Source organism: Pezoporus flaviventris, unplaced genomic scaffold, assembly GCF_033815535.1.
Source record: "Pezoporus flaviventris isolate CSIRO_AGI_PZ_B2104156 unplaced genomic scaffold, CSIRO_AGI_Pfla_v1 ptg000013l, whole genome shotgun sequence".
Taxonomy (NCBI): domain Eukaryota; kingdom Metazoa; phylum Chordata; class Aves; order Psittaciformes; family Psittacidae; genus Pezoporus; species Pezoporus flaviventris.
The window spans coordinates 38867166-38894263 of NW_026892561.1; the positions used below are offsets into that span (position 1 = coordinate 38867166).

General features: G+C 38.1%; 1 long non-coding RNA gene across 1 annotated transcript; it reads left to right on the forward strand.

Moving 5' to 3' along the window:
- The first annotated feature begins 515 nt into the window (after positions 1 to 515).
- LOC133268975 (uncharacterized) lies at positions 516 to 23063 on the forward strand. The gene is made up of 3 exons (XR_009743254.1): positions 516 to 2829; positions 13449 to 13587; positions 22917 to 23063. It is a non-coding gene; the product is annotated as an uncharacterized LOC133268975 (long non-coding RNA).
- The last annotated feature ends 4035 nt before the right edge of the window (positions 23064 to 27098 follow it).

Consider the following 27098-nt stretch of genomic DNA (forward strand, 5'->3'; position numbering starts at 1 on the left):
AGCGGCTGCTTACTGGCTCTCATCGCGGTGCCGTGTCAGCCGCGCACCCAGGCGCGGCGGGACCCGGCCTCTGGTCGTCCGGAAAGGCACAGCCCGCGCCGTGCTGGGCTGGCTGGTGTCCGACGGGCTGCGGGGGCTGCCGCCCTGCCTTCCGTGCCCGGCTCACGGTGCTTCTCATCAGGAAAGCAGCACAGTATTGAAGTGCCTGCGCAACACCTCACACAACTCTGTGTAATTTACACAGAACTGATACACTGAATCCAAGTGCGTAAACCCGTTTGGTTCGCTGGGGCCATGGGAAAGGTTTTCCGTTTTCAAATTCCAGTGCTGGCAAGGGGCAGTTCAGGTGTTCTGTAATGCCTTGGTTTTACTGTGGGACTACACCCACTCTTTGACGTGTGTACATCCCATCCCAGATACTGGGAGAAGAACCTACAAGTTGCAGCCACCAAGCGAAATGAGTGAAGAATGTAAGTGTGCTGTGCAGGCTGCCGTCACAATCTTTCCCTGTCAACGGTGTCGATGTTACTGGCCACGGATTAAGAACCATTCTGTAAAACAAACAGAGCAGAGTGAAAGACATTAAGAAGAAAAAAGTAGAAGTCTTAATCTCTGTTTTTTTTCAAGTCAGCATGTGCTCTCCTGAGTTACAACCAACCTGCATATTACCTATTCAATCTCAAATTTGCAGTGGGGAGACGATCATTGGGGGAGGAAGTTTAACAGACTGGATAATTTCTAGTTATTTCATTTACATGATACATAAATTTTACTGCTCAATATTTCAAATATTGGAAGTACATTTCTCTTTTTACATTACCATGCAGTTATCTCCAAATGTACTGTATTTTGACATTCATATCACAGAATGGGTTGGGTTGGAAGGGACCTTAATGATCATCTAGTTCCATCCCCTCTGCCGTCGGCAGGGACATCTTCCACTAGACCATGCTGCTCAAAGCCCTATCCAGCCTGGTCTTGAGCACTTATAGGGATGGGGCAGCAACAGTTTCTGTAGGCAATCCATTCTAGTGTCTGACCACCCTCACAGTAAAGAATTTCTTCCTAATGTCTAATTAAATCTACCGTCTTTCAGCTTAAAGCCATTCCCCATGCCCTTGTAAAAAGCCCCTCACCAGTTTTCTTGTAGGCCTCCTTTAGGTACTGGAAGGCTGCTCTAAGGTCTCACATGAACCTTCCCCTCTTCAGGCTGGACAACACAAACTGTCTCAGCCTGTCTCCATAGGAGAGGTGCCCCAGCCCTGTGATGATCTTTGTGGCCCTTCTCTGGACTTGCTTAAGCAGGTCCACATCCCTCTTGTATTGGGGGCCCCAGAGCTGGACACAGTACTCCAGGTGGGGTCTCACAAGAGCAGAGTAGAGGGGGAGAATCACGTCCCTCAACCTGATGGACATGCTCTTTTGATGCAGCCCAGCATATGGTTGGCTTTCTGGGCTGCAAATGCACATAGCCAGGTTATGTTGAGCTTCTCATCAACCAACACTCCAAGCCCTTCTCCTCAGGGCAGCTGTCAGTCCATTATGCACCCAGCCTGTATTTGTCCTGACACAGGTGCAGGACCTTACATTTGGCTTTATTGAACTTCATGAGGTTTATACTGGTCCACCTCTCAAGTGTGTCCAGGTCCCTCTGGATGGCATCCCTTCCCTCCAGTGTGTTGACTGCACCACACAACTTAGTGTCCTCAGCAAATTTGCTGCGGATGCACTAAATCCCACTGTCCATGTCACTGACAAAGATGTTGAACAGCACCAAACCCGTCTTCATTTGTGCACATACTCTTGGTGCCACATTTCAAATAGCAATAATAGATCCTGAAGGGTGAACTGATTTTTTTTTGCTGGATGTGAACTCCAAACTCACTAGCCAAAGATGTTTGGTCTCCTTTACATGCTGGCAGTGTTTTTTCATCTAACAATATTTAGTCTGTAGCTTAGTAAGTCACTAACAAATCAAAATATAAACAAATATATTGAATTAACATTTACTTCTACATTGCTTATTTCTCATGCTTTCTCATTTGCACAGTTATAGGGAAACAGCTTGATCCTTGTGAATGTGAACAGAATATTTTAATTTTTACTAGATAAAAACATTTTATAGTACAAAGAATCTTTTAAATAGTTTTAACTAATACGCTTTTCCAACAACGACATGTTCTTAAAGTATTTGACATTACAAATCCATAAACAAACAAATCTGGTTTTAAACAGATCAGAAAACTTGTTCTGAATTACATAAAAGTTGCTATTTCTGGGTTCATTGGTATTCATAGGAGATTGAGGTTGTTTCTGAGGGATAAAGGAAGGTGGAGGCTGCCTTTTTATACAATGTGACTGTAATTTAGTTTCACAGACTAATTTTGATAAAAGAAGTGAAGGAGACTGAAAGGAAGGTGGAACTGATATAATTTGGAAGACAGAAAAGTGGAGAAAAAAAAATTTGAGGCAGATTTGGTAGGTAAAAAGCAGAGGAGGGAGAGCCACTGAGTAAAACATGGTTAATTCTGCAAGAATGACATATATGTATTGTAATGTTTAAAAAGCCTCATATGTGAATGATCTATTTCAGGAGGAGAGGGGAATTCATTTTAAGGTGCAGGGTAATGCAAAATAAAGTAGATAATGCACTATAATGCACACATTTCCTGGTTTTCTGAGTTGCCACCTTCTGACTAAGCTTCAAAAAGAAAATTACAGTAGTTTTCCTGTGAAGGCTTCATTATATATGACAATATAAGTCATCAAAGATTACAGTGACTGGAATGAAAATACAGACCGACAGTGGAGTTCTCCAGTGTACAGCAGGTTAGTGCAGTTACACAGGGCTTCTTTGCAGTACCTCAGCAGTAGGGTCTCAGTTTGCTGTATGTTGTGAAGTGCTGTTTTAACAGTTACCTATTATTGCTGGCTCCATATATGGATTTTTTACATCTCTCATAACAATGTTGTAATGGACTTATGCACAGATGTTTAATAAAAGTGGACATAATATATTCCCACTATTCTCAGAGACATCAATAGGCTTTATGAAAATCACAGACTGTATGGCTACAGAGACATCTTATACAACATCAAATTATCTAGTATATTGATTTGAAAGAAGATTTGAATAGATCCAGGCCTTTTCTCTCCACAAGCAAAACAAACAACTGCCCAGAATTTAAACGGTTTAGAATGAAAAGATAATCCAGCAACTCTATGTAAAGGACTGATAACAGACTCTGGCTCACTAAGGCACTTCACTCAAAGCTCTTCTATTTCAAACTGCCGAATAAGCAGCTGTTCAAAATGACAAGTGTATCAAAATCCTTGCAGATACTGAAAATCATCTAGAGTATTATTTTGGGTTTGTATTTGTTTGTTTTTAAATTGGTTAGAGATTCATTCCCCCATTCAATCACAGAATCACCTTGCCACTTTCAAAATAGAGACCATTGTCACTTTAACCAAGCAAGTCTGAAAGATGTGCCAGGAAGAGAAATCCTAAATTCTGCACCCTTATAATCAAAAGTTTACATATTTCTGTTCACATGCATCAGACTGATTGCATACACAGCTTGTGTCACAGGAATGGCCGCAGCGAGCAATGCCAGAGATTTCTGAATATTTTGCCTTTTTATGTTGGGGGATATCTGCAGACTGGGAAAAAAACATTCAATATCCTCAGACATCTGTAAGATTTGATCTTTAGGCAGAAAAAAGAACATTCCTGGGGAAATCTGGTTATATGTCTGGGCTGTGTAAACTGTCCAGCCAACCATCTATTCTAGTTGTCTTAGAGACCAAGAGGGAGGGACACTGTTTGAAGATGTGTAAGGACTTATAGCATAACCTCTGTTCTGTGTTCTACCTTCTGCAGTTCAAAATCTATTTTACCATGTTGTACCACTTGCTGTACAGCGAAATGAGATTAGCATTGTGGTTCTGGAAAAATAACACCTAGAAGGTGGTTTAGTTTAATCTGTCATACGAGAAGTAGGAGGGATTGTCCTTTAACCAGTACACAATAGCAATAAATTGCTGTTTTAACTGCCTGTGTACTAATTCCTGCCTAAAGTGTAAGCAAAAAAATTGAAAAAAAGCAACAAAATTACATCTTTTATAAATAAAACATCAAATTTTTAATCGGGGTAAATTTCATGCAGATAACATACTGCACATACTGCAGCATAACACAGAAATACTGGCTCTTTAGAATTTTTGCCCTGAGTAATTTGATGTTTTTCCTCAATTTCTTCTTCCTTTAATTGCTAAGTATTACACGCTCATAACAGCTGAACAATGTTACAAGCACTTTTGCTGAATCAACATCCTAGCAAATGTGCTTGATCATCATGATAAATTTGCTAATTATTGTACTGAACTTGAACATCAAAAGCTGCAGAAGTATTTTAAAGTTCTGTCTCTTTCCTTACATCTTCAATTATAGATTAAGGATGGTCATTATTTTTGTACTTTAAAGTCAGCGTCCATCTTTATTCTGATTTCATGCAGTATGGCCTTTATATTGGTGTAACAACAGGGTGGGAGTACTTACGTTATTTTGTGAAGTCTGTTTAATTTGTTTCTTGTGGAAATTTGAAATCTCCCAGTGAAAACAATGATTTTGTTTTCATCTTCAAACCATTTTTACCATGAACAGCTAAGACTTTTTCTTTCAGTGCAGAATTTTGTTACTTTTATGTGTATCTTGATTTTGTTCAATCAAGCCTATGTATAACATTCTATAGCATTTGATAAGGTCTAGTTATTTAAATGTATCATTCCTTAACATGGATTTTCAGGTTTGTCTGCTAGGGAGGCTTAGGGCTTTTTTTCCTTTCTTCCTATATACCACTCAATGATTAGTCTGCAAGTTTTGTAGTAATCAGAATTTTCATGGCATGGAAATCGGGGGTCCATTAAAGTTATTTTTTGTAATTTTGTATGTAAGTATGAACCTCAAGAATGCACCAAATTCAGTAGATCGTTGGGGTTTTAGTGAGTTGTTCTGGGTCTGATGTTACCAATTTCAAAGGATTATTTACAAGCAATTATTCAAATTGGAAGAAAGAAACTGAAAACCAACTCTCTAATTTACTTTATCATGTTCCTTCGGTGGTGACTGTCCATCTGTTAATAAAGCTATCTTATTGTAAACAGCGAAAATCTGTAATACAGGAAATCACATTAACGCTATTGGCAACTTCTGTATTCTTCTTTAGTAAAGCCGCTATTATTATAAACGAATCTCTTAGTGACTATGGGAATGCATTGCTATGGTAACCATGATCCACAACAGCAGCTGCTTGCTTTTCTTTGCTGTTGCATATATACATTAAAGATGATAACGTCTCTTCTTTGAATTTTAATATCTTTAACCTGAAAAAGGACATCAGCATTTCAAAAGCTACACATCTGATGTCAGATGAAGCTGATCTATGAGTTAGGGTTATTTAGTCATTTAGTTTCAGTCTCAGAGTTGTTGAAAATTAGCTAAAACCTTAGCTTTAATGTGAATTGTATGCCATGAGAAATTACTGCACAAAGGGTAACACAATGAAGTCCCTTCCATACTGTTTTGTCAGATTGAAAAGATGAGAAGATTTTCCAGTAATTCAGTTTCAAAAAGTCTTTATTATCAATACTCATAATTTTTTTTAGTAATTATAGTCAGTATTTATGAAGACATTTTCCTTGCTTGCCAACCTTTCTAGTACATAAGTGGGACTTTGTCTTCCAGTAGGCCTTTCATTTTTTTTCCCCATTTTTTTAATTTTCTTTTTTTTCTTCCGAATGTCCCATACTCCAAGAACTAATATTCAGTCAGTTGTCTTTCGGTTCTACATTGTACTCTATTTTACATTTTCAGAGATGTCTTTAGATCTAAGCTGTGCCATTCTGCTATTCCATTTAGATACTTCTTTGACAGTGTGCCTCTTGGTCCAGCAGGCAGATGAAGCATGAAGTGTGTTCCTTATGTCACTAAGAGTAAAATAATCCCATTAATCATCTAAAGATACTTGTGAGAGAAGTATTTTATGTCATCTGTGCTTTAAAGATGAAGAAAAAATAACACAAAGATTACAAGTCAGATGGAAATGTCTAGTATTACTTATAAAAATAGATTATTACTTGGCATAGAAAGGGTCAAAAGAATTAAAATACTGTGTTCTCCAATTTCTAAGGAAAGATAAAAAGGTAACAGTGTTTAGTTGAGCATTTTTTAAAGATTCCTTAGAGACAGTGTTTGAGAGGGGGCTCCCTAAGACTGCTTGAATTTGCTGTATTACAGGTATCTCTGAGGTGTATATGTGAAATTTAAAGAGTGTATGTGAAGCAAAGCTAGTAGGGAGAGGTCATGAATGTAGATAAATATGTTAAAAAAAAAAACCTTGAACTTGAGGCCACATGAGCCCTACTACTCTTGAGAGCCTGGTAGATAAAATCAGCCGTTTGTGTCTGTCGTGGTTTAAACCCAGTCAGGTAACTTGTTCACTCACTCCCAGTGAGTGGTGCCGAGGTGACAACAATCGAGGTCCGTGTCCCCCTCCCCACCAGGGCTCTCCGCTTCCCCGCTCCTGGAGGAACGGGGAGGAGGATCGAAAGAGTGCAACTCCTACGGATTGAGACAAGAACAGTCCAGCAACCAATGTACACAAATAACCACCGCTACTATCAACTACAACAATGATAAGGGAAAATAACAAGGGAAGAGAATACGATACCACCGGCCAAGAAAACGAGTTCCACCCGGAAGCCCCTGTCCTTCCGGATAACTCCCAGTCACCCCCCACCCCGGCCATGACGTGCTGTGGTATGGAATACCTCCCTGGCTAGCCCGGGTCAGGCGCCCCATCTCTGCTTCCTCCCGGCTTCCCCTCCTCCCTGGCAGAGCATGAGCCTCACAAAGTCCTTGGTCAGGGTAAACATCACTTAGCAACAACCGAAAACATCGACTTCACCAACACTGTTCTCAGGCTGGAAGTCAAAACACAGCACTGCACCAGCTACCACAAAGGAAAAAAAAACATGACTGCTACTGCTGAACCCAGGACAGTGTCCAAGTCACACAGGTGGTGTTGAAAATCTCATTCAGGATTCTCTGCTGGGGTGAGTATCCTGGTGGGATGGTGAATGCAGCTCCAAGGACTGAGAGGAGATGTTTAGCAGGTTCTTGTAGGTTTTTATAAAATGCAATACAGAACCAAAGGAAGTAGGGGGAGACAGAGAATTGGGTTAATTACTAGGGAAATCTTTTGATAACTGTTCATGAGGGGTGAAAGGAGATTATTAGGGGAGAGCAGGGGCAGCCATGAGGGAAGATCATGGGGGGGGGGGGGGGGGGGCTGTCATGAGGAGAGATCAGGAGGGGCAGCCATGAGGGGAAATTGTGAGGGGATAGGAGGGCTGGCCATGAGGGGAGATCATGAGGGGATACATTGTACTTGCCAAACAATCTTAAAGCTTCACCTGGCAGATGAATAGCTATTCAGAAGTAAAACAGTAATTAAATAAATTTTAGCACAATGTATGTGCTAGAACAGTTTATGACAGCTATTGAGAATAGTAATTATTCAGTAACAATAAATATAAAGCTGTAACAGGAATTAAGTTTTAGTGAAAAGAGTAGAATAGGAAGAATAAAGACAGAACATTGTATGGTAATAAATATGTTTAAAACTTAAAAGTTAGGTGTAGAAAAGGTAGAATATGGGTAGGAATTGGTAGCTAAATTCAAGCCTTAGTGTCTCAAAATCTTAAAAAGATTCCAATACCATCTACACCATGGGGGCATATTTTGCTAGTAAAAATATTTACGTGCTTGAGGTTCAGCTGTATTCAGAAGGGCTGAACATCTCTTACAAGCTTTAGTGCCTTCAGAATTGAAAACAACAGAAAACAATTCTTTGCTTGTGTCACGTCAATGGCTTCATTCAGTAGGAGGAAGGACACATCTACCAGATGTATCGCATCTGTCAAAGCATCTTACCTGTCATTCTGTCTTTGCATAGGCCTTAACAAAGGAATTTGTATCCCACTTTGAGGGCCAAGAGCTGAAAAGCAGTGTGAAGCATTCCCTGTAGTGGTGTCCTTTGTGAATACTGCCACAACAACCCAAAGACCTCCTTCCTTTGGAGTCTGCTGAACTGAAGAGCCTGGGAACTTGGCGCAGCATTTTTTTGTAGTTGTTGTTTACTTCATAAAGATTTTTGAAATGAACAAATGAAGATTTAACCTAAAGGAACCTCTTAAATCTCAACAAGTTTATCAAAATAAAAAATCAAGTCTTGAACAAGGTAAAAAAAGGTACCACTTTTTTGTTTTCAAATGTTTTTAAAAGGGCTGCAAATATAACTGTGTCTTTAAGTAGAGCTTCTGCAATACACCACAAACTCTATTGTAAATAATTATAATCAAGGGACTGAATGAATAATTATAATCAAGGGACTGCACCATTTTAAGAATTTTTGCTAAGGAAGTGAAGATCTGAAATTCGCTTCTAATTAGAAAAACGCTGCAGTCAAGATTAGGCTTTCTAAGTAAAGGATTAAACACTGAAAGTTTAACCATGATCTACTAACTGCCTACATACCTCACCGTAACTAAGGATAATTTTTACTTGCTTTCCTGTGGGTTCTCTTCCCACCTTATTTTCTCCTGCTTAAGTCAGATCTGAAGTCACAGACTTTGTCAGAACTCCACAGTGTTCCAGACACACCAGTATAAATTCCTTACAGGTTCAAGTGTAAATGATAAACGAACTAGTTGTTTTAAACACAAATATATCTCATAAGTAAGAGCATCAAGGAAGTATAAGTTAGAGCAACAAATACTAGAGGGAATTTTAAAAGGTGTGGAAGACTCCCTGACTCAATCTGAACAGGGCTACTAAAGAGTTGAGAGGTTTTCTTCCAGTTTAACACTATTAAATAAAGCTTTCATTTTTATGGAATGGGGAAAATCCTCAAAAGGTGAAATTAAGCTTTTCCATCTTACAAAAGTGAACAACTGTCCTGGGTTCAGCACTCATTTTTTCTCCTTCTTAGTAGCTAGTGCAGTGCTGTGTTTTTTGACTTTCAGCCTTGGAACAGCACTGATAACACCAATGTTCTTAGTTGTTACTCAGTAATGTTTACTCTGACCAAGGACTTTGTGAGTCTCATTGACCTGGGTTCAGCAGTAGCAGTCATTTTTCTCCTTGATAGCTGGTGCAGTGCTGTGTTTTGACTTTTGGCCTGGTAACAGAGCTGATAACAATGATGTTTTGATCTGGCCAAGGACTTTGTGAGCCTCATGCTCTGCCAGGGAGGAGGGGAAGCCGGGAGGAAGCAGAGACAGGACACCTGACCCAAACTGACCAAAGAGGTATTCCATACCACAGCACGTCATGCCCAGGATGTAACTGGGAGTTACCCGGAAGGGCTAGAGGACTGTGGGTTTGGAGGAGGTATTGGTCAGAGCTTGGGCTGGAGGGGTGAGTTATCAGTCGACTGGTGGTGAGATGTATTCTCTTCCCCTGTTATTTCCTTTATCATTGTTGTTATTGGTGGTAACAGTAGTGATTTGAGTTATACCTTAGTTACTAAACTGTTCTTATCTCAACCCGTGGGAGTTGCATTCTTTTCGATTCTCCTCGCCATCCCTCCAGGAGTAGGGGGAGGGCAAGGGGGGGGGGGAGGGAGTGAACGAGCTGACTGACTGGGTTTAAACCACGACATTCATGCTCTGCCAGGGAGCAGAGGAAGTCGGGAGGAAGCAGAGACAGGACACCTGACCCAAACTGACCAAAGAGGTATTCCATACCACAGCACGTCATGCCCTGTATATAAACTGGGGGCAGTTACCTGGAAGGACTAGATCACTGCTCGGGTAGAGCTGGGTATCAGTCAGCAGGTGGTGAGTGGTTGTATTCCCTTCCCTTGTTATTTCCGTTATCATTATTATTATTGGTGGCAGCAGCAGTGATTTGTGTTATACCTTAGTTACTGAACGGTTCTTATCTCAACCTGTGGGAGTCACATTCTTTCAGTTCTCCTCCCCATCCCTCCAGGGGCACAGGTAGGAAGGGGGAGGAGTGAGCGAGCGGCTGAATGGTTCTGGGTTGCTGGCTGGGCTTAAACCATGACAACAACCCCAAATTAGTTTCATCACTCTTAGCTCATTTCCATCTACCTGTGAAGTACCACAGAGCCATGCTGCTGCTGTCCCAAGGTCTTATAACATGTTGATAACATGCCTAGAAATGCCTCACCAGCCCCTTGTTAAATTAGTTGAAGACAGCCCATGCTGGGCAAATGTTCATCAGGGAAGTGGACTAGATGATCTTCAGACATCCTTTGCAACCTGAATTAATATGCAATTCTGTGATTTTTCCAAATCAGAATTACAGAATAAACTCTTGGTTGATTAAGCAATGGATTTACCTTAAAAGAGTAACTGTCTGAAATTTAGTTGTATGCAACATGTAAAATACCAGACTGGACAGCTTAGTAGTCCTTTCTGGTCTAGGAAACCATGAAGCTCATGAAAATGCAATGTAGTTGATTCTGTGATTCTATGTTACAATATTAGATGTAAGTAGAAAAATGGATTTGATATATATGGTCACCTGCTCAACACTTTACTGAGGCTTTGTTGGGAAATAAATAACAAATTACTGGCATAAATTAAAAGCCAATTCTAGTTAGTTTTTGCTTCAGCCAACAGTTTCACATATGGAAAAACATACAGTGCTTATACCCTGCTTTTCAGATGAGCACTGTAACAAGGCCTACATGTTTGCAGACCTCATAATAAACATGACTAGAATAAAGAGTATCATGGCTAATCATGCCCCAGACTTTCAGAAAAGTTGGGTTATGTCCATAAAACTGTGGTTTATATAGTCACAGCAAATTCAGCTTAAATAATCCAGAAGGATATGTTTCTTTTATTATAAGAAGCACAACTAAGTAAAAAAGTATTGCTTTAGTGCTTACTAATGTGGCTACTTACCTAAGTTACATAAAAATGAATGAATTGGAAGCAGAAAAATAAAAAGGGAAAAAACCCTCAACCACTAGTAAAAAAATGAGAGAAAAAGTATCATAAAACATAATCAGAAAATTCATTAAGAGGGAAATGGATTTAACCACTTGATAATTAAAGCCCACTGATAATGGAAAGCTAATTAAAATTCTCTGGTCACAGGAAGTTAACAAAGATAACAAAAAGGGGAAAAGTACTGAATTTGTATCTTTAAAAAATAAGTAGCAAAACCACAACCACTGTTAGAGCTGGAATGGTCAGGAAAAACTTGGGAGATTAACGTCTTGAAAGTACATGTAGAATTCCAGTGCAAGTTTTAAGTCAAGCCTGAAATTCAGTGATACTAGAAATTATCTTTTCCTTCTCCAAGTGTTGTAAAGTGGCCCACAGTACATTTATGACTTTTGACATGCATTTGTCTACTGAAGTCATATCCAGTTTTAGTTTGTATAACTAGAAATATTCTTTAACTGGACCTCAAAAATGCTACATGGGTATGGTTTATTCTTGGATAACATAGATACAGTAGTATATTCAAACTAAGTAAGAGTGTTAAGATGTACTCTTATAGACATAGAAACAGTAGTCTAAAAGTAGAAAACTTGGCATATGGATCAAATTATAGACCTGTCATAGTGGCAAGAACAAGAGAAATGACTAAGCTTAGATTCACTAATCACAACACAGATCTAAAGGAAAAAAAAACAGCTACATAAAATGAAAAACTGTTTTCATTTTAATTCACTTAAAATAATGGGAATGAAAGGATTAGGAATATAACAAACAAAAGTTAATGACTTTTTAAAGTTTTGGAACATAAATTAGACAATAGTAAAAAAGGTAAATCAAAAAACGATACACGGAAATTTGGCATCATATCTATTAATCACCTTAGTACATGACAGTGAGCAAAATGCAATCACCTGTGCTCAAATACTGGTTTGGCATGCAAATGCACCATGATCAGAACTCCCATTAAAATAATTTTAGTTACTAAATTTTAAATATTACAACTAGATAATATAAACTTAACCCACAGCTAGTTGAAACTTATAACTTCAGTTTGACTTTGCCGGGAGGATAACAGTGTTCAGAGATGGCAGTTGTTTTCTTTTTTTTCTATTCATTAATTCATTGCACAATCTAGACTTTCATTAACTGAAAAAGGCCTAGAGATCTAAACCAAACAAAAAATATTTTTAAGAACTGTTATTCTCTTATTGTTTTACTGATTACTAAATTTAAAATTAAAGGAAAATAATTGCTTGACAAGGTGAAAAATATGACACCAATGAAGACAGCATTGCCAGTAATAGATATTTTGAAGTTGCTATGCTAATAAATACTATTTCTTGTTCGTACTGTAAAGCACTCAAAAGGTGAGTCTAAGGCTCTATATTTTTTTTCTGTTTACCTGCCTCCTGTTCAGGAGACAGCTGTACCTCCAGTTCGATTTCATAAGTTGCATTGGCCGTGAACATTTGCCAGGTTCAAAGTCACCTTAAAAATGTTTGCAGTGCTTTCTGGTCATAAACAGTGAGATAAAAAAAAAAAGAGTACCCCGTATTTCCTGGAAAGCAGGCTGATTGCTTAAGATTAAAGCACTGGAAGAATTGATGAGAGACAGTTAAGCTATCAATTTTTATTTCATTTATTTATAATTTGATTTTCACTGGGTTTGGTTGAAAAATGAGTAGCTCATAGGAACAAACATTAGTAACTGGTTTGAAAGACAACCCTCCAGTTTTTAAACTGGGTTGCATGAAAGACCATAGTATGTTGCTGGTTACATAGTTAGAAGACACTCATTCATCGATTCTCAGGTATTTAATTGTCAGTATTTTGGGTTCAACAAACTTTTGCTGAATACAAGGTAGGGTGCTCTCAGAACTCTACCAGGGTGCAGCCATTAGAGTGATGGACAGTCTGAGCATTTTTCCCCTGTTACAAGAGAAAGAGATAAAGAGGGTGCACCCAAGCAAGCTGTGCTGATGAAGAGTGAGCCAGATGCCTTTTTTCCTCCCGACGTACCCAGTTATGACAGTTCCCCTGTGAATGCACTACCTAAATGTTTTGTAATTGCTCAGAAATTAACAACAGAACCTGAAGGTAACCTAAAGGTTGATGCTTACTTTTCACACTGTGTTAGGAGACAGTGTGCTTTGGATCTTCAAACTGAAGTGGTTTATCAGATCAGTTTGATATCTGAAGTTTGACTTCAAAATCCCAATTCGAATATATATATGGTTTCTAGCATATAACCATGAAAATTAATAAAGCTGTATTTTGTAATGTGCAACATAAAGAAACTTACTTCTAGGTATCTGAGGTCATAGGATTGAGGAGCAGTATTATAGGGCAGTATTTTATTAAAATGATATGCCTTTCAAGTTCAGAAATCATTCATATTTCAGAGCAAGTTTTGCAGCAGTCCTTATCAATCACTGATACATCTTGTATGAGAGATAAAAGAAGAAAAAAGAAACAGCTTCACCAAGTCAAAACATCAATAGTTTTATCCTCTGATTCTGAACCAATTCCTACGGAGACAAGGTCAGTTAAATTACATACTTTCTGTACTTTACTCCAGCTGACAATCTGCTGGTTATAAAGCAAGAACACAAGGGCTCAAATAGATTTTTCTGACATGGTGTGCCATCTGGCACAAAGCAGTCTTACAAGTGCTGCTTCCCTGCTCTGCTTTTGCAGATCTAGTGGCAGCATAATTATAAGCCCTGTCAGTCTTCAGTACCAAAGTTAGCTTAATGCAATCTATCTGCAGGTATCAAAAATCACCGTTGCCAGATGCAAATGTTTCATGGCCCCAACTTAAAGATGTAATTATATTTCCATGCAGAAAAATTCTCCAACATTAGAAGTACATTTTAGAGTGTAGTAGGATTAAAACAAGAGGTAGGGAATTATATCTGTGACTGGTTGGTATATTGGTGCTTAATGGAACAGCACATTAAGTAGCAAATGAGTTATTTCGCTGTTATGGGGCCAAATTGTTATCTTATTTCCTCAGATGCAAGAGAGATGAGAATCTGCTTTTAATAAGCGAAGCAGTAACAGAATGAACCATCATGCGGTAGTGCTGCTTAAGTGTTCCCAAGCAGCACTATGCGTACATCTCACCACTGAGGCAAGGATGCGTGTCTTTGTAACTTTGATTTCGTAGCATTCTGAATGATGCTAGAATGTGTAGTAATGTTGTGATACTGCACAGATGGTGACTGGCATAAAATTACTTCTTAATTTGTCACCCAGATCAGAATTCAACCTTAGGTCTCCAGCAGGGACAGAACAGTAAATCACTGTGATAATTTTCTTCTTTCAATGAAATTTTTAAAGGCCTGGCTTAATGCTGCTGTTACTGATGAAAATCTTGTTTCCCAGGCATTACTGCTACAAGGGAGAAAAGACTGCAGAGTTTGCAGTAAGAATACCATGTATTCAGATATGCTGAATAGCCAGGTCTACAGTTCTGAAAAATACCTTTTAACACAGATTCCATCGTATTTTTTCCAGACTTATTTTTAATAGTATGGCACTAAATGGTGTGATTTCATCTTCCTTAGTATACTATTGAGTATTCCAGTTAACAGAAGGCTCTCCTTCAACCTATTTATGATATAATATTGTTCAGTGGAGTCAATATACATTTCATTCTGTAGAGGTACACAATAAATTGTGTTCATTCACATTTAATAACCACGATTTTGTACTCCCACAGCTCAACTGTGGGAGTATAAAACACTTCTAGAAAATTAGAGAAAGCCATTTCATGTGTTTCTGATTTACCTGTCTTAAACTGAAAAAAAGGCAATTGTTACTGCAGATTAACAGGACAAAAGAAAATGTCACCTAAGGCATTGATTATAGCATGGGATTTTTCAATGTCCCTAAAGGTTCCGAACATATGTCATAGTTCTGCAAAAGTGACGAGTGCTGTATCTGGACAGATATTTCTGGTATGCTGCTGTAATCCTTAAATAGCAAGAGTCCAGTTTTATTGATTCTTCAGTTTTAGAACTGCCCTTCTCCCCAGGAAACCTCTGTGCACTGTGGAAGTAATTTTAAAATGGAGGCCCATAAATTCTACTCCATAGTTCAATGCATAGGAAACAGAGTTGGTTTTTGTAAATGGGATTGAAATGGAGGACAGAGTTGAAAGAAAAGATGCATCTTCCATAAAGCTATTGGCAGCTTTTCTTCAATAGCATATCCAAGAAAAGGATTGTACGTGGTGGCATCAATATATTAAGACCCTGTACAGCTGCATGTGTTCCTTTAGGAAAATGCCTGAATTATTTGGCAATTCTTAAGAACACCACTGAATACTTGTAGAGTAACTATTTAGGGATTCCAGAATCATTCAGAAACATGAGTCAATTAAATCTCACAACAAGACGTAAATGATAACACCCCTACAGGAAGTCCTTGGCAAAGTAAGGCAAGAAATTCGTATGTCTCATCTCTCAGATCTGGGCTTTAGAAGAAGTAGACTTCATCGATTCTACATTTCTTATGAACAATTTTCATGTAGATTTTGTCATATGAAAAGATCTGTTTCTTAAAGAGAAAGTATCATAGCCCCTGAGACAGTCATGCTAGATTTAAAGGGGAAACAAAAAGCCCAGAGTGAGGATTGAGAAGTGGATTCCTAGCACCTTTGTGCTTTGATACAGTATTTTCTCTTGGTTTAAAGGGTCCATATATTTGCAATGATGCTGTCTTCTCCCAATTTCGTCTTGACACAAGTCTTGACATTGACATCTCAGTGTTTTTAATTGATTCTATGTATTAGCTGAATTTTCTTGTCCTTCCTATATGGGTTTTCTTACAAGACAAAATAACTGTTCCAAAGGAAATAGTTGCTGCCTCTTCATGAGAGAGGGATGGGGCCAATTACCAGTTTCATTGTAGATGTACAGCTGTAGATGAGCTGTAACAGTTGTCCAATGTCTCAAGAGCAGCAAAATGGAAAAATACTTAGTAACTTGTCCAAAAGTATTTTCATTCAGAAACTCTTTTACATTTTCATTCAAGATTTCTTAATAACTGACTGTTTTTTCTTGGTTTGTTTGAATAGCTGGGATTTAAGTTGTTTGTTTTTTCTTTGGCTTTCCCTCAGCAAATCACATGAAAAGGAGTGGAAGGAGGAGGAAAAAAAAAAAGGAAAAAAAGGAGAATTCCTATTTACCCAAACCCCCAACATTTTTTAGCATTTTTTGAGAAATAAATCTCTTTTTCCTCATTAAGTAACACTGTATTGATATCTATTTGCTTTGCAACAGAAGCTCAAAGGATGGTATTGCTAGCAACTTTTGCTTACAGACATGAACCTTGGAAAAAAAAAATCCATTATTTACTGTACTTCTGAAATTGTTCTCTCGCATGAAGATGTTTAGACAAGTTAAAGTAATTTCAATGCTTCCTTAGGACAAAGCATACACTAATCCTTTTAGCTAGTATTTTCAGAAATACAGGCCCTCAGGTGTCTAAATTCCTACATAAAATATGAAATGGAATTTAGTTTTATATTGAATCGAGGTAGAATGGCAGAACGAGAGTAATAAGTAGTGAATTGCTTGGTTTTATGGCAATATCACTTTTATGAACTGCAAAACAAATGTGTGTCTGCTAGATTGTGCAGAAAGAAAAAAAAATCAAGCTAAAGCAGAATAACAATAATTTATAGCTGAGCAGATGACTCAGGCCAACTCTAGAATTGATTGCAGAGCAAAAGTTCTGTTAAAAATACATTGTTTAGCTGGCTAGCTGTTCTTGTGGCCCCTCCCATTCATTTTAAAAGAGTGATAAATTTGAGGATTGTCTCAAAGGGGTTCTTTCAATTACAAAAATCATACTATTTTTCTTTACAAAAGTATTTTAGTAGAAATTCTAAAAATATTAAGGAAGGACATATAAATGTGTGAATTTCCATTTGGAATGCCAATATTCCCCTATTTGCCTGCTATGAGTGCAATTCAGTTTAAGATGTGCTCTCATCATATCTTTTAAAATGCCATCTATCTTTTAAAATATCACACAAAAAGTTACATGACCCACAATTTCCTTTTTAAAAAAGCAGTGCAGTAAAAAGTTTTTTCTCAGTGCGCAATATTCCATTTCTAGGCTATGACATATATTAGTCAGAAACTTTAAATAATACATTAAAATGTTTTTCCTAAAAAGCCTATCTCTTATGTGAGATGTGAATTATTAAATTCAAAGGAACTGATTTCTATGGGGGATTTAGGAGGAGACTTTGAAATCTAAATTGGGGAAATGCAACCCATTGTGTTGTCAGAATACTAACATAGTTTCACTTTTCTTCTACCATCTTAAGACATGAAAAATACCTATCATTATAAAACATTACAGTATCCACATTCCAAATATTTTATGTAATTTTTAAAATGCATAATTCCTAGATAAAGGAACAACTCCAAAGGTCAGATAATGGTATTTTCAGTTTTACTTCTTTTAAACCCCCTAAAAATTAGTGTGCAAGATGCAAATGTAACCAAAGAAATTAGTTTCTTCCAGAACCAAGAACTGACCTTTTGGTCACCCGTAATGTGTCTTTCAAGAAAAAGCTATATTCAAAACCAGAGTTAACAAATATTCAAACAAAATAGGGTATGCTCTGTGGCAGTCTTCCAGAGTCACAAAGAGAACCTTTAGGTCTTCACATTAACTCAGGCTGAAAACATGTTTCGTGATGTAATATATCACATCCCCAAAACACCATTGTTATTTTCATCTGGAATATATGTTTGAAGGCTATTTCTGTATACATTGAGAAGGGGGAAAGACCACAAAAGTAACAGGGAGTGCTGAATATTTATGACTTGTCTCTCCAAATCCAGCTGATCAGAAAGCTGCAACTTTTCTTCTTTTCCAAGAGGAGTTCAGTTCACTCCACTTTGGAGTGACAGTAGTGGATGCACAAAAGTTCTGGGGTTTGCTGCTACTGAAACAAAAAAAGGACTGCTGTGAGACATTGATCATTTATGACTTTCCTCTATTCATAGAATCTTTGTTCTGGTAGGTGAGGACCTATCCTACTATCTTCCATACACCTGGAGCAGCTTGAGCGTTGCCAGGATCACACTGTCAGACATGGGGGAAAGAACGTTCTTCATGGAAGAGTTCAAGCTGTGCTCCAGAGGAGAGAAGTTAAGCAGTAACAATATAAATCTAAGTACAACACACTTTTTCTTTCATTTTGCTAAAGCTGCCTCATAAGGAACAGCTCTTTCTCCTGACCTGCACTCAACAGAGGTTGAAGACAGCCGGCAAGAGAAGGGACAATTAGGTGGATAAAGAGCACTGTTAACAGCATGTCTGAAAACAAAGAAGCAATACCACAAGTGCTAGCTCAGTTTGAATAACTTCCTGCCACTTTCTGTCTGGGACACTAAGGTGATTTCTCCTAAAATGACTTTCTTTTACGTTTAAGGGTATTGAGAAGATACGCTGTTTTTCTTAAGAAGCACCTAAACTGTGAGAGACATGAGCATCCACAGAAGTCTCCGTGTCCTGGAAGCACACTTATTAATCAGTTAGGCACTTAAGGAGCAGTTGCAAGAACAATGTGTGATTTGAAGACACAAATCTTCCTTTGTTCCAAGCCTTTAGTAAACTGGGATGATGAGCTTCTATAGCTCCGCTCCCTAACAGTGTCACAGAACTGCTGTAAGTTTTACATGGGGCATTCCTCAAGCAGGGAATTATTCTCTTCTGCCTCAGTTAGGAACAGACAGAACTTCATTTCAGACATTACATTCTTACTAGAAGGATATGGAAAACAATGTCTCTCTTTCAAATACCAGAATATAGTTTGTCCATAGATAATACAAGAAAGCACCAGGCAGCCAAGCAAAACATATGAATAATCTAAAATACATTACGTATGCTTGTTAGAAGACAGGACAGAATCCCTCGCATGCCTCAAAAAGTCAGTTCATAGTTCAGAAAGCTTTTTCCTGCAAAGCAAAAAATCTCACCAAAATTAGTGGTCCCCAAGAATTTTCAGGATTTCAGGTCTCCTGTGTCTCTCAGAACAGATTTGTGGAAAATAGTCATGCAATGCCTAAGTTACAAAACCAATAGTTCTAATGTTATTCCATGACCAGATTGACAAAGGAATGAAAATGCAGGAGTCACGACATAATGCTTCGAGTATGATGGAATTTATGTATAACTTGTTAAATTTGAGCTCTACATTATAAAAGGTGGGGTTTTTTTGTGCAATTTCTTCGAATTGCCAACTTAATTTGAATGCAATACTTGTTTGCTTCCTTTCTTCTCTACCTGCAAGTTAAAGATTCAAAGGGAAAAACAGCAAGCCACTAAGCAGTTTGGAGCCTGATCTAATCTGACTCAGACTTTGGACTGGATGACCCACAGAAGTTCCTTCAAACCCAAATTATTCTTTAATTCTGATTTTATGATGCTAAATTAATCATAAATTACAAATTATAAATGCACAGTTATTAACAATTGTGGAGTCTCTATTCACAGAAAATATAGCATGCATGAATACCAGGAACAACCAAATTGCCCAACAGGCTAGCATCGAAACAAAGAAATGCCTAATATGGACTTTGATCATCAAATGAGTCTGATCACCAGAGGAGAGTAGAATTCATAAAAGGATATTTTTTCATGATTTATTTCATGAGTGTTCCACAGCTTATCTTTGGAGAGCAGAAGAAAGAGAAACAGACATGACTGATGCAGCAAGAAGAAATGCCAAATTTTGAGGAAATTATATGAAGGGAAAAGAAAGATAAGTGAGCCTGGATTTGCTAAGAGTTTTGGCCTGGTTCCAAAAAACTGCTGCAAAGCAGTCAGCACACCAAAGCATGGGAGTACACGCAGGAGTTCTAGTGTTCTGCATGTTTCTGGAAGTAACCTGCAGAGTGACTCTAGTACAAATCTATATAAAATACAAAGTGTGATTTACTAAAGACCTCAGGCTCTCTGTTGTAATGGCAATATTTCTCCATTCCGTACATTTCCCTCAGCAATCAAAATCTCCACTGTGATGACTTCAGCCTAAATCTTTAGAAAGGGATCAATGATATTTATTTCATGTACTTCCATGATTTTCTGTCATCTATTCCTGACTGCTTAAAATGAGCAGATTTTCATACAAAATATGCATGGTAAAACACTGTAAGAGGACTTGAGAATTTTTCAGTTTTGCAGCAGCTGTTGAAGTGGGCATGCCAGTATTTATTCTGAGCATGCTGAAAAGAAGGTATTTTATAATCTTGCCTATAACTTAGACCTTATCAAGGGGGTCAGGGGAAAGAACTGTTTTTCTGACACAAACAGCAGATTTCCACACAGCTTCACAAAAACAGGTTAAATAGAGCAGTAATGGATTCCTGAAAAGGCCACCAGATAAAGGAAGGAATTACTACAACAGTTAGAAGATATGATTATTTGGGTATCACCTAACAAAGCAAACTTAAGTGGAAGGACACATCAAATACAGCACTTTCCAGTCTCAACTTATCCTTGAATTGGATTCCCACAACTTTGAAACTATCTCTAGGATACCTTAAATAGAATAGAAATAGCTCAAAGGCAAAGTTAGCTTTAAGACATTCTTCAGAGGTCATTCCCATAGTGTCAAACAAAAATTCAGGGAGACTGCTGAGGAATAATGGCCTTTGAAACAGCATTATATCTACCATTTCAGTAGGGATACCCCACCTGTGATTGAAGCTGTTTCCTTAAAAATGTGTACTCTCTTGTCACTATTTCCACAAAGTAACAATAGAGAAACATTTCTCCATGATGAAAAATAAATCATCTAAGAATTTTAAAGATCACATTTTTATTTCACAATTTCCCTCTTTAAAAGGATATGCACACACACATGGACCATGATCTGAGAATTGACTATTTCTGTAATATGTCAAAAGATATTATCATGTAAGTCAGTGTTTTGTAAAATACAGACATCTAGGTTTTGTTACAAGCTATTACTGAGTGTAACCATACTCTATTTGCCACTGTGCTGAAAGTAGATTCCTTTTGTTATTTATGCACATGGGAGTTTAGGACCAAACTGTGGTTTCACTGAAGTTAATGGCAAAACTCCCACTGACTTCAATTAGAACAGAATCTGGCTCACAGTCTCATTACTGAGCATAACAATTAAAAGAAGCTTTTACAAGCTGTATTGCTGCGTAAAAGGGCATGAACCATGTAGCAGATTTCATTGAACCCATAGCCAACAGTCATTGCTATAGCAACTGAGGTTCTAACAAAGGTAGTCACTGTCTCTGTAATCATCAGGTGTCTCTATAGCAACTAGAGTTTCCAGAGAACAAGAGAAAAATATTTGAAAACTGTCAATTGGAAGAAAAGAGGTCTGTGAATAAAAAGGTTGGAACCAAAAGCAGCATAAGGATAAGACATGGCTCGGAGTGAGAGCAATGGTTGTCCAGAACCTATGCAAACAAAAGCAAAAGAAGAGACAACAAAGGCCAAGGACTAGGCTAGAGATAAGCAAAGGAGCGATTCAGGCTCTTCCTTGGGCAAGGAAAGCAACATGGCACTCCAGGCAGATATTCCCAGATCTAAATTAGTTACATTTTGGATGTGATTCACTTAAAGAAAGACTGGTTACTACAGGACAGCAGCAGGCGTAAACCTTGTTTGTCTGTAATAGGAGTTTACGTCCTCTGGGATTTTCAAAAGTGCCTGCCTGCACTTCTTGTGCCTACATTACAAACATAGCCCCAGTTGTCTTCTGTATGCAAGAATGCAACCTGTGCTCTTGAAATGCTGCTGCTGATGGCACAGTGCAATTATGAAGAAACAGTGGTTAACTGTTCTTAATGTTTCTTATTTACAAGCTTTTAAACAGTGTTCAAGTGAAAAAAGGAACAGCTGCTGTTTGGATAGAGATGAAAACAGCATTGCTCATCATAGGTCTGTTTTAGTAAAATACGTTTTTAGGCTCTCAGGTAGGAAGATAGCAGGGTTATCTTCACATAAGGCTGGCCAGCATATGTATACATAAACCTGCACCCAAAAAATACTTTAATGGTATTAGCAGAAGCCATAAAATAAAAATGTTAGCCTAATCCAATTCCCCCTGACCTCGGGGAGACACAAATTTGGGCAAGATGTTTAATTTAACTAGGAGTTACTCGAAACATCTGTGTTCACAGACTAAAAGTAATTCAGTTGGACTAACATACTTCCTCAGAAAACGAAGTCACAAAAATAATTATGTATTACTAACTATCCAGTCATATCCAGTATACTGATGCACTACAAAATGTTTTTTACATAAACCAAAACCCCTGTCTTTAGCCTGAAGAATTGATAAAAGATCTAGTATACGGCTTCGTCAGATTCTCATTTCACGTGTAAAGAGAGCCCTCTAGTGGAATATACCTCCAGATTCAAGTCACGAAAAAGACTAGTCCAAGTCATGTAAACCAGTTATAACAGGTATTTTTAACACTTTCCTTAGCAGTACTTTGTTACACCACAGAACACTCTAATATAACCTGTATCTGAAACACAAGTCACCAAATTAGATACTGTTGAAAAATGTCCCCAAGAAAAAAATCACTGTCGCAATATACTTTGTCCAGCAGCTTTGTTTGGTTTTTTTTAGTGTTCATTTTGTTGTTTGTGGTGGTTTGGGGTTTTGTTTTGGGTTTTTTAAAGATTTAGATGTCAGACACAGTCAGGATGTTCACTGCTGCGGCATGGCAGTCATGGATGCAGTCGCATTTCTGTAGTTGCTGTGTACCAAATGCAGTTTAATCGGTGATGCAATATCACTGGGGTATTATTAATGCCAACAGCCCAGGAGAGTTGATTTATCTTCAAAGATAACTTTTTCAAAGGACAAGAACCTTCCAACATGCAGAAAATCAAGCAATCATGTCACAAGGCCAGTGTGGATGAAGAAGGAACACCTGGATGAACTCAAATGGGCCAAGGAAGCACAAAGAAGGCAGAAGCAGGATCAGGCAACCCAGTAGAGTATAGAGACATTACCTGAGCTTAAACAGTTTTGCCTGAGTCTTTACTGCTATGGTTCACCTTCACACCTCCCAGCCTGCAACAGAGTCTATGGAACTGATGCACTACCTGTTTCGTAGGAGGCTGAACTTAAACCAGTCGACATGCACAAGTCCATGGTTCCGCAACATGAACATGAGTCAGTGTGCCACAGTCCTTCCAGAAATAGGCTGCCTGGGATAAACAGCAAATCAGCTTTTACATGTGTTGAGATTTCATGAACATTCTATTTCATAGTGAACCCTTCTCACCTTTTTAGCTCCCCAAGCAGTCCCCCGCCAGGAAACTATGATTTAAAAAATTATCTTTAAAATTGGCATTTTCAAATTAATTTCTTTATCTAGGCTGGTTTTCAGTTTATTAAAACATAAAAATAAAACAATGCAGTGTAGCAGTTTAGGCTGAAAATGAACATTAAATCCAAGGAAGTAAACCTTGAAAATATACCCTTCATGATCCTGACAATGAACAACGTGGGTTAGTATAAACTGTATAAATAGGCAATATCACTTTCACAGAGTTTCATAAGAATTTGCCTTAGTTCTGAACCTATTGGCTGAAACAGAGCAGATCAAATGTACAGTGATAGCTCATAGAATCAAACTGTTCTCCTTTCAGAGCTTTAGTTTCTCCAGAAGCACTGGCACATGAGCATTTCAGCTCTTTCTGAATTGAAATTGGTCTGTAAAGGTTGGTTCCAGAATGACAATTAGAGTGTGTTGAGCTGGTTGTTACATTACAGGGTGCATTGAGCTCATTAGTGCTCTAAAGGGAGGAAAGGTTTTCCTGTGTTGATACAATGTCTGGAGGCAGTGGCAAATGAGGAGAAATATCACAACTCTCTTGGGAGATTGAAAATCCAGTTTCACTGAACTCGATTTACTGATCATAACTAATATTGTATTTTGATTAGGCAGTAAAATAGGCTTTGAACCAAGGAGGGGCAAAAAAAAAACCTAAAACCAAAATCACAAGGTAGTGCATTCTGCATAGAAAGATGCATTCCAGTAAGCAGGAATTATTTTTAAATCTATTTTTCAGCTAAAAGTAATAACTGTAACGTCACAGATATATAGATTATGTGGACTTGTTTCTGTCACTAGAGATGCTGTGACCCATGTAGATAGAATACCAGCAATACTAGTCTGACCTCAGGAAAAAAAAGAAAGAAATATTAAAAAATTAAAAAAATTAAAAAAAAAAAAAGAAAAATAGAGGGTAAGGTCAGTAGCAACCAGCAAATAAATTCATTTCATAGAAAGGCTCTTCTAAGCAGTAGAACAGATTTCCAAATACACTGAGGTCTGGCAGTTATAGATTGACACTTAGCCCACCACTGGGGGCTTAGTGGCCCTAAGTGGCCTTAGCCCACACTAATTCATAAGCAGCTCTGTATAAGAACAGGAGCTAGCAATGCAGATCTTCTTGGCTGGAATGGATTAGAGAAGGATAACCAGTTGTGATCCCAGTAATCCTGTTCCAGCCTGCCTGGGGATTTTAGGCAAGCGAGCTATGACAGAACATTTTTTATCTGTGCACTGGCAATGTGCTTGATTTCTCAGTTTCAGAACTGGTTTTGCTTCAGTTTTTATTTACGTATTTAGATGCACTGTTTTCAATGTTTGTTTTTACTTTTGGCTGTACTTTTCCTATGCTTGCATAATTGTCAAAGCATCGTCTCTCTGCTTGGAATTCCCAATAACTATAATTACTATAATTAATTACAATTTTTGCATTGTGCTCCTTTTCTGACTTTATATTTTCCAAGATGAGAATCTCTCTACTGATTTACAAGGCCTTTTCTGCTTTCTATTTAATCTTAATAGTTTCTGTAAGAGCAGACTTCTACATCTGCCAGGCTAAGGGAGGAAAGGATTATTATTCTGTAGAATTCATAAAGTAGAGTTGATAAGGTGAACATAGAAAATAAGCAAGACTGCTACCACCTCTGTTCATAAAAATGACATGCCAAGGGAGATGAAGCAAATATTAGTTGTAGTAAGAGCAAGGTATTATGAGAATTACTTGACATACTACCTTCCAACAGGAACTTTAACTTATTTTGGCTCTGTATTTGACCTGTTAAATAATACTCAAAATATCTTCCCTGTGAAAACTTTCTTCATTCACCCAATAAATAGCCTGTTCTGAAAGCCAAAAAGTAACTTTTTATTTTATCCATATCCCCATTACCTGACTGGGTTTAAACCACGACACCTTCCTTCCTTTGTGATGATTTATCATTTATTATCAGTATTGCAAATATGATGCAGCTGCTGCAAAACTCTGTTGTTCTATCTGACCTTCAAACCAACCAAAACTTGGAGAGGGGTTGTTCCAGTTAGGAGGGGAAGTTGATGAAGGGCCTGGATACTGCTGAAACTGTGGTTATGTATAAGAACATGGAAAGACCTGAGCACAGAAAGATTAAACAGATTATCTGGTCACAGTGCCAAAAGTTTTTCAACTGAGATCTTCCAAACACTGATAAGGTTCTCTGAGGCCATACGTGTTTCTGTGTTTTTTCATAGCTACCTCCACTTTCTCAGTAAAGCTGCTTCTCATCTACTTCTCATCTATCCAGACTCATGGTTTTTTTCCAGAACCGTAATTCACAAAACATTCATGCAGAAACACTGGAGAGGTGATTTTGTTTCATTTAGCTCAAGAGGTATCTGGTTCTACAGGTGTACCTATATTTCTAATAAAATAATATGGTATACAGAGAACAATAATTCAGAGAATAAAGTCATACTATTCATCACAAAATATAACAAAACTATCTGGATTGAAACTTTTAATTCAGGCTTTTTTATTACTTACAGGTTTCACATTAGCTGTTCTCCATGTATGACCCTGAACATGTGGGGCATACTTCTGAGTAGCTTATACATGCCAAAATGTCATCAGATTATTAAAAGCAAAAAGCATTCTTAAGATCCTGGACCAGTTAGTTGCCGTATATTTCCACCAGTAATTTATGTATAAAATAACCACTTGCAACATGTTGCATCAGATAGTTAGCTTTCCTTAATCATCATATCTTCACATGTTTGCATATTTTATTGCAGAGCAATAATATAGAAGTGAACTTTTATGTGGATTGCTGCAGCAGAACATCTGGCCCCCTTAGAAGTTATTAGTAACTTAAAACTCAGATCTGAAAATTTTGCTTCACAATGTCCTCAGCCATTATCACCAGTTCCCATTTATAAACGAAACTTAACGTAACTAAGCAAATGCCAAAAGCTAATACTAAGATCACCTTTTATTCAGAGCTCTTTTCCATTACAGCAATAAGCTCTTGAAGGATAAACACCTTTTTATTATGCCAATATTAAGAAACATAGCCCTTTAACTATCAGTAAAGTCTGTGTCTCGTATGGGCAAGTATCTAGTCCACTGGGCCTGTCCAGTGCGTTGGAAGTGTTGGAGATGGAAGGCAGCTGTATGGAGCAGCAAGCTGCAGAAACTGCTGAAGGGGACAGTGAATTATTTTGAGCCTGGTGGGCCCATGGCACTTCAGGCCAACAGAGCAGAGATGCAACATAGAGATGGACTCATGATCGAGGGGTGGACTTAGCAATGGACACTATTGCCCAGATCATTCACGAGTGTGAACACTGCACACAGCTTCTCCTGCCCCGAAAGACTGTTACAAGAGATGGAGCCTGACATCATGGACCAGATGGACTGAGCAGCTTTATAGGGACTGGTCCATGCACTAAGATTAGAGTGCACTGAGATAAGAGTGATGGTATATTGAAAACATGGGATCTGAGCATGACGTGAATGGTATGGAATAAGGGGTGGATAATGTCCTGGGTTAAGCAGTAGCAGTCATTTTTTTCTCCTTAGTAGCTGATGAAGCGCTGTGTTTTTGACTTTCGGCCTGGGAACAGTGCTGATAGCACCAATGTTTTTAGTTACTGCTCAAATGTTTGGTCTGGCCAAGGACTTTGTGAGTCTCATGCTCTGCCAGGGAGGAG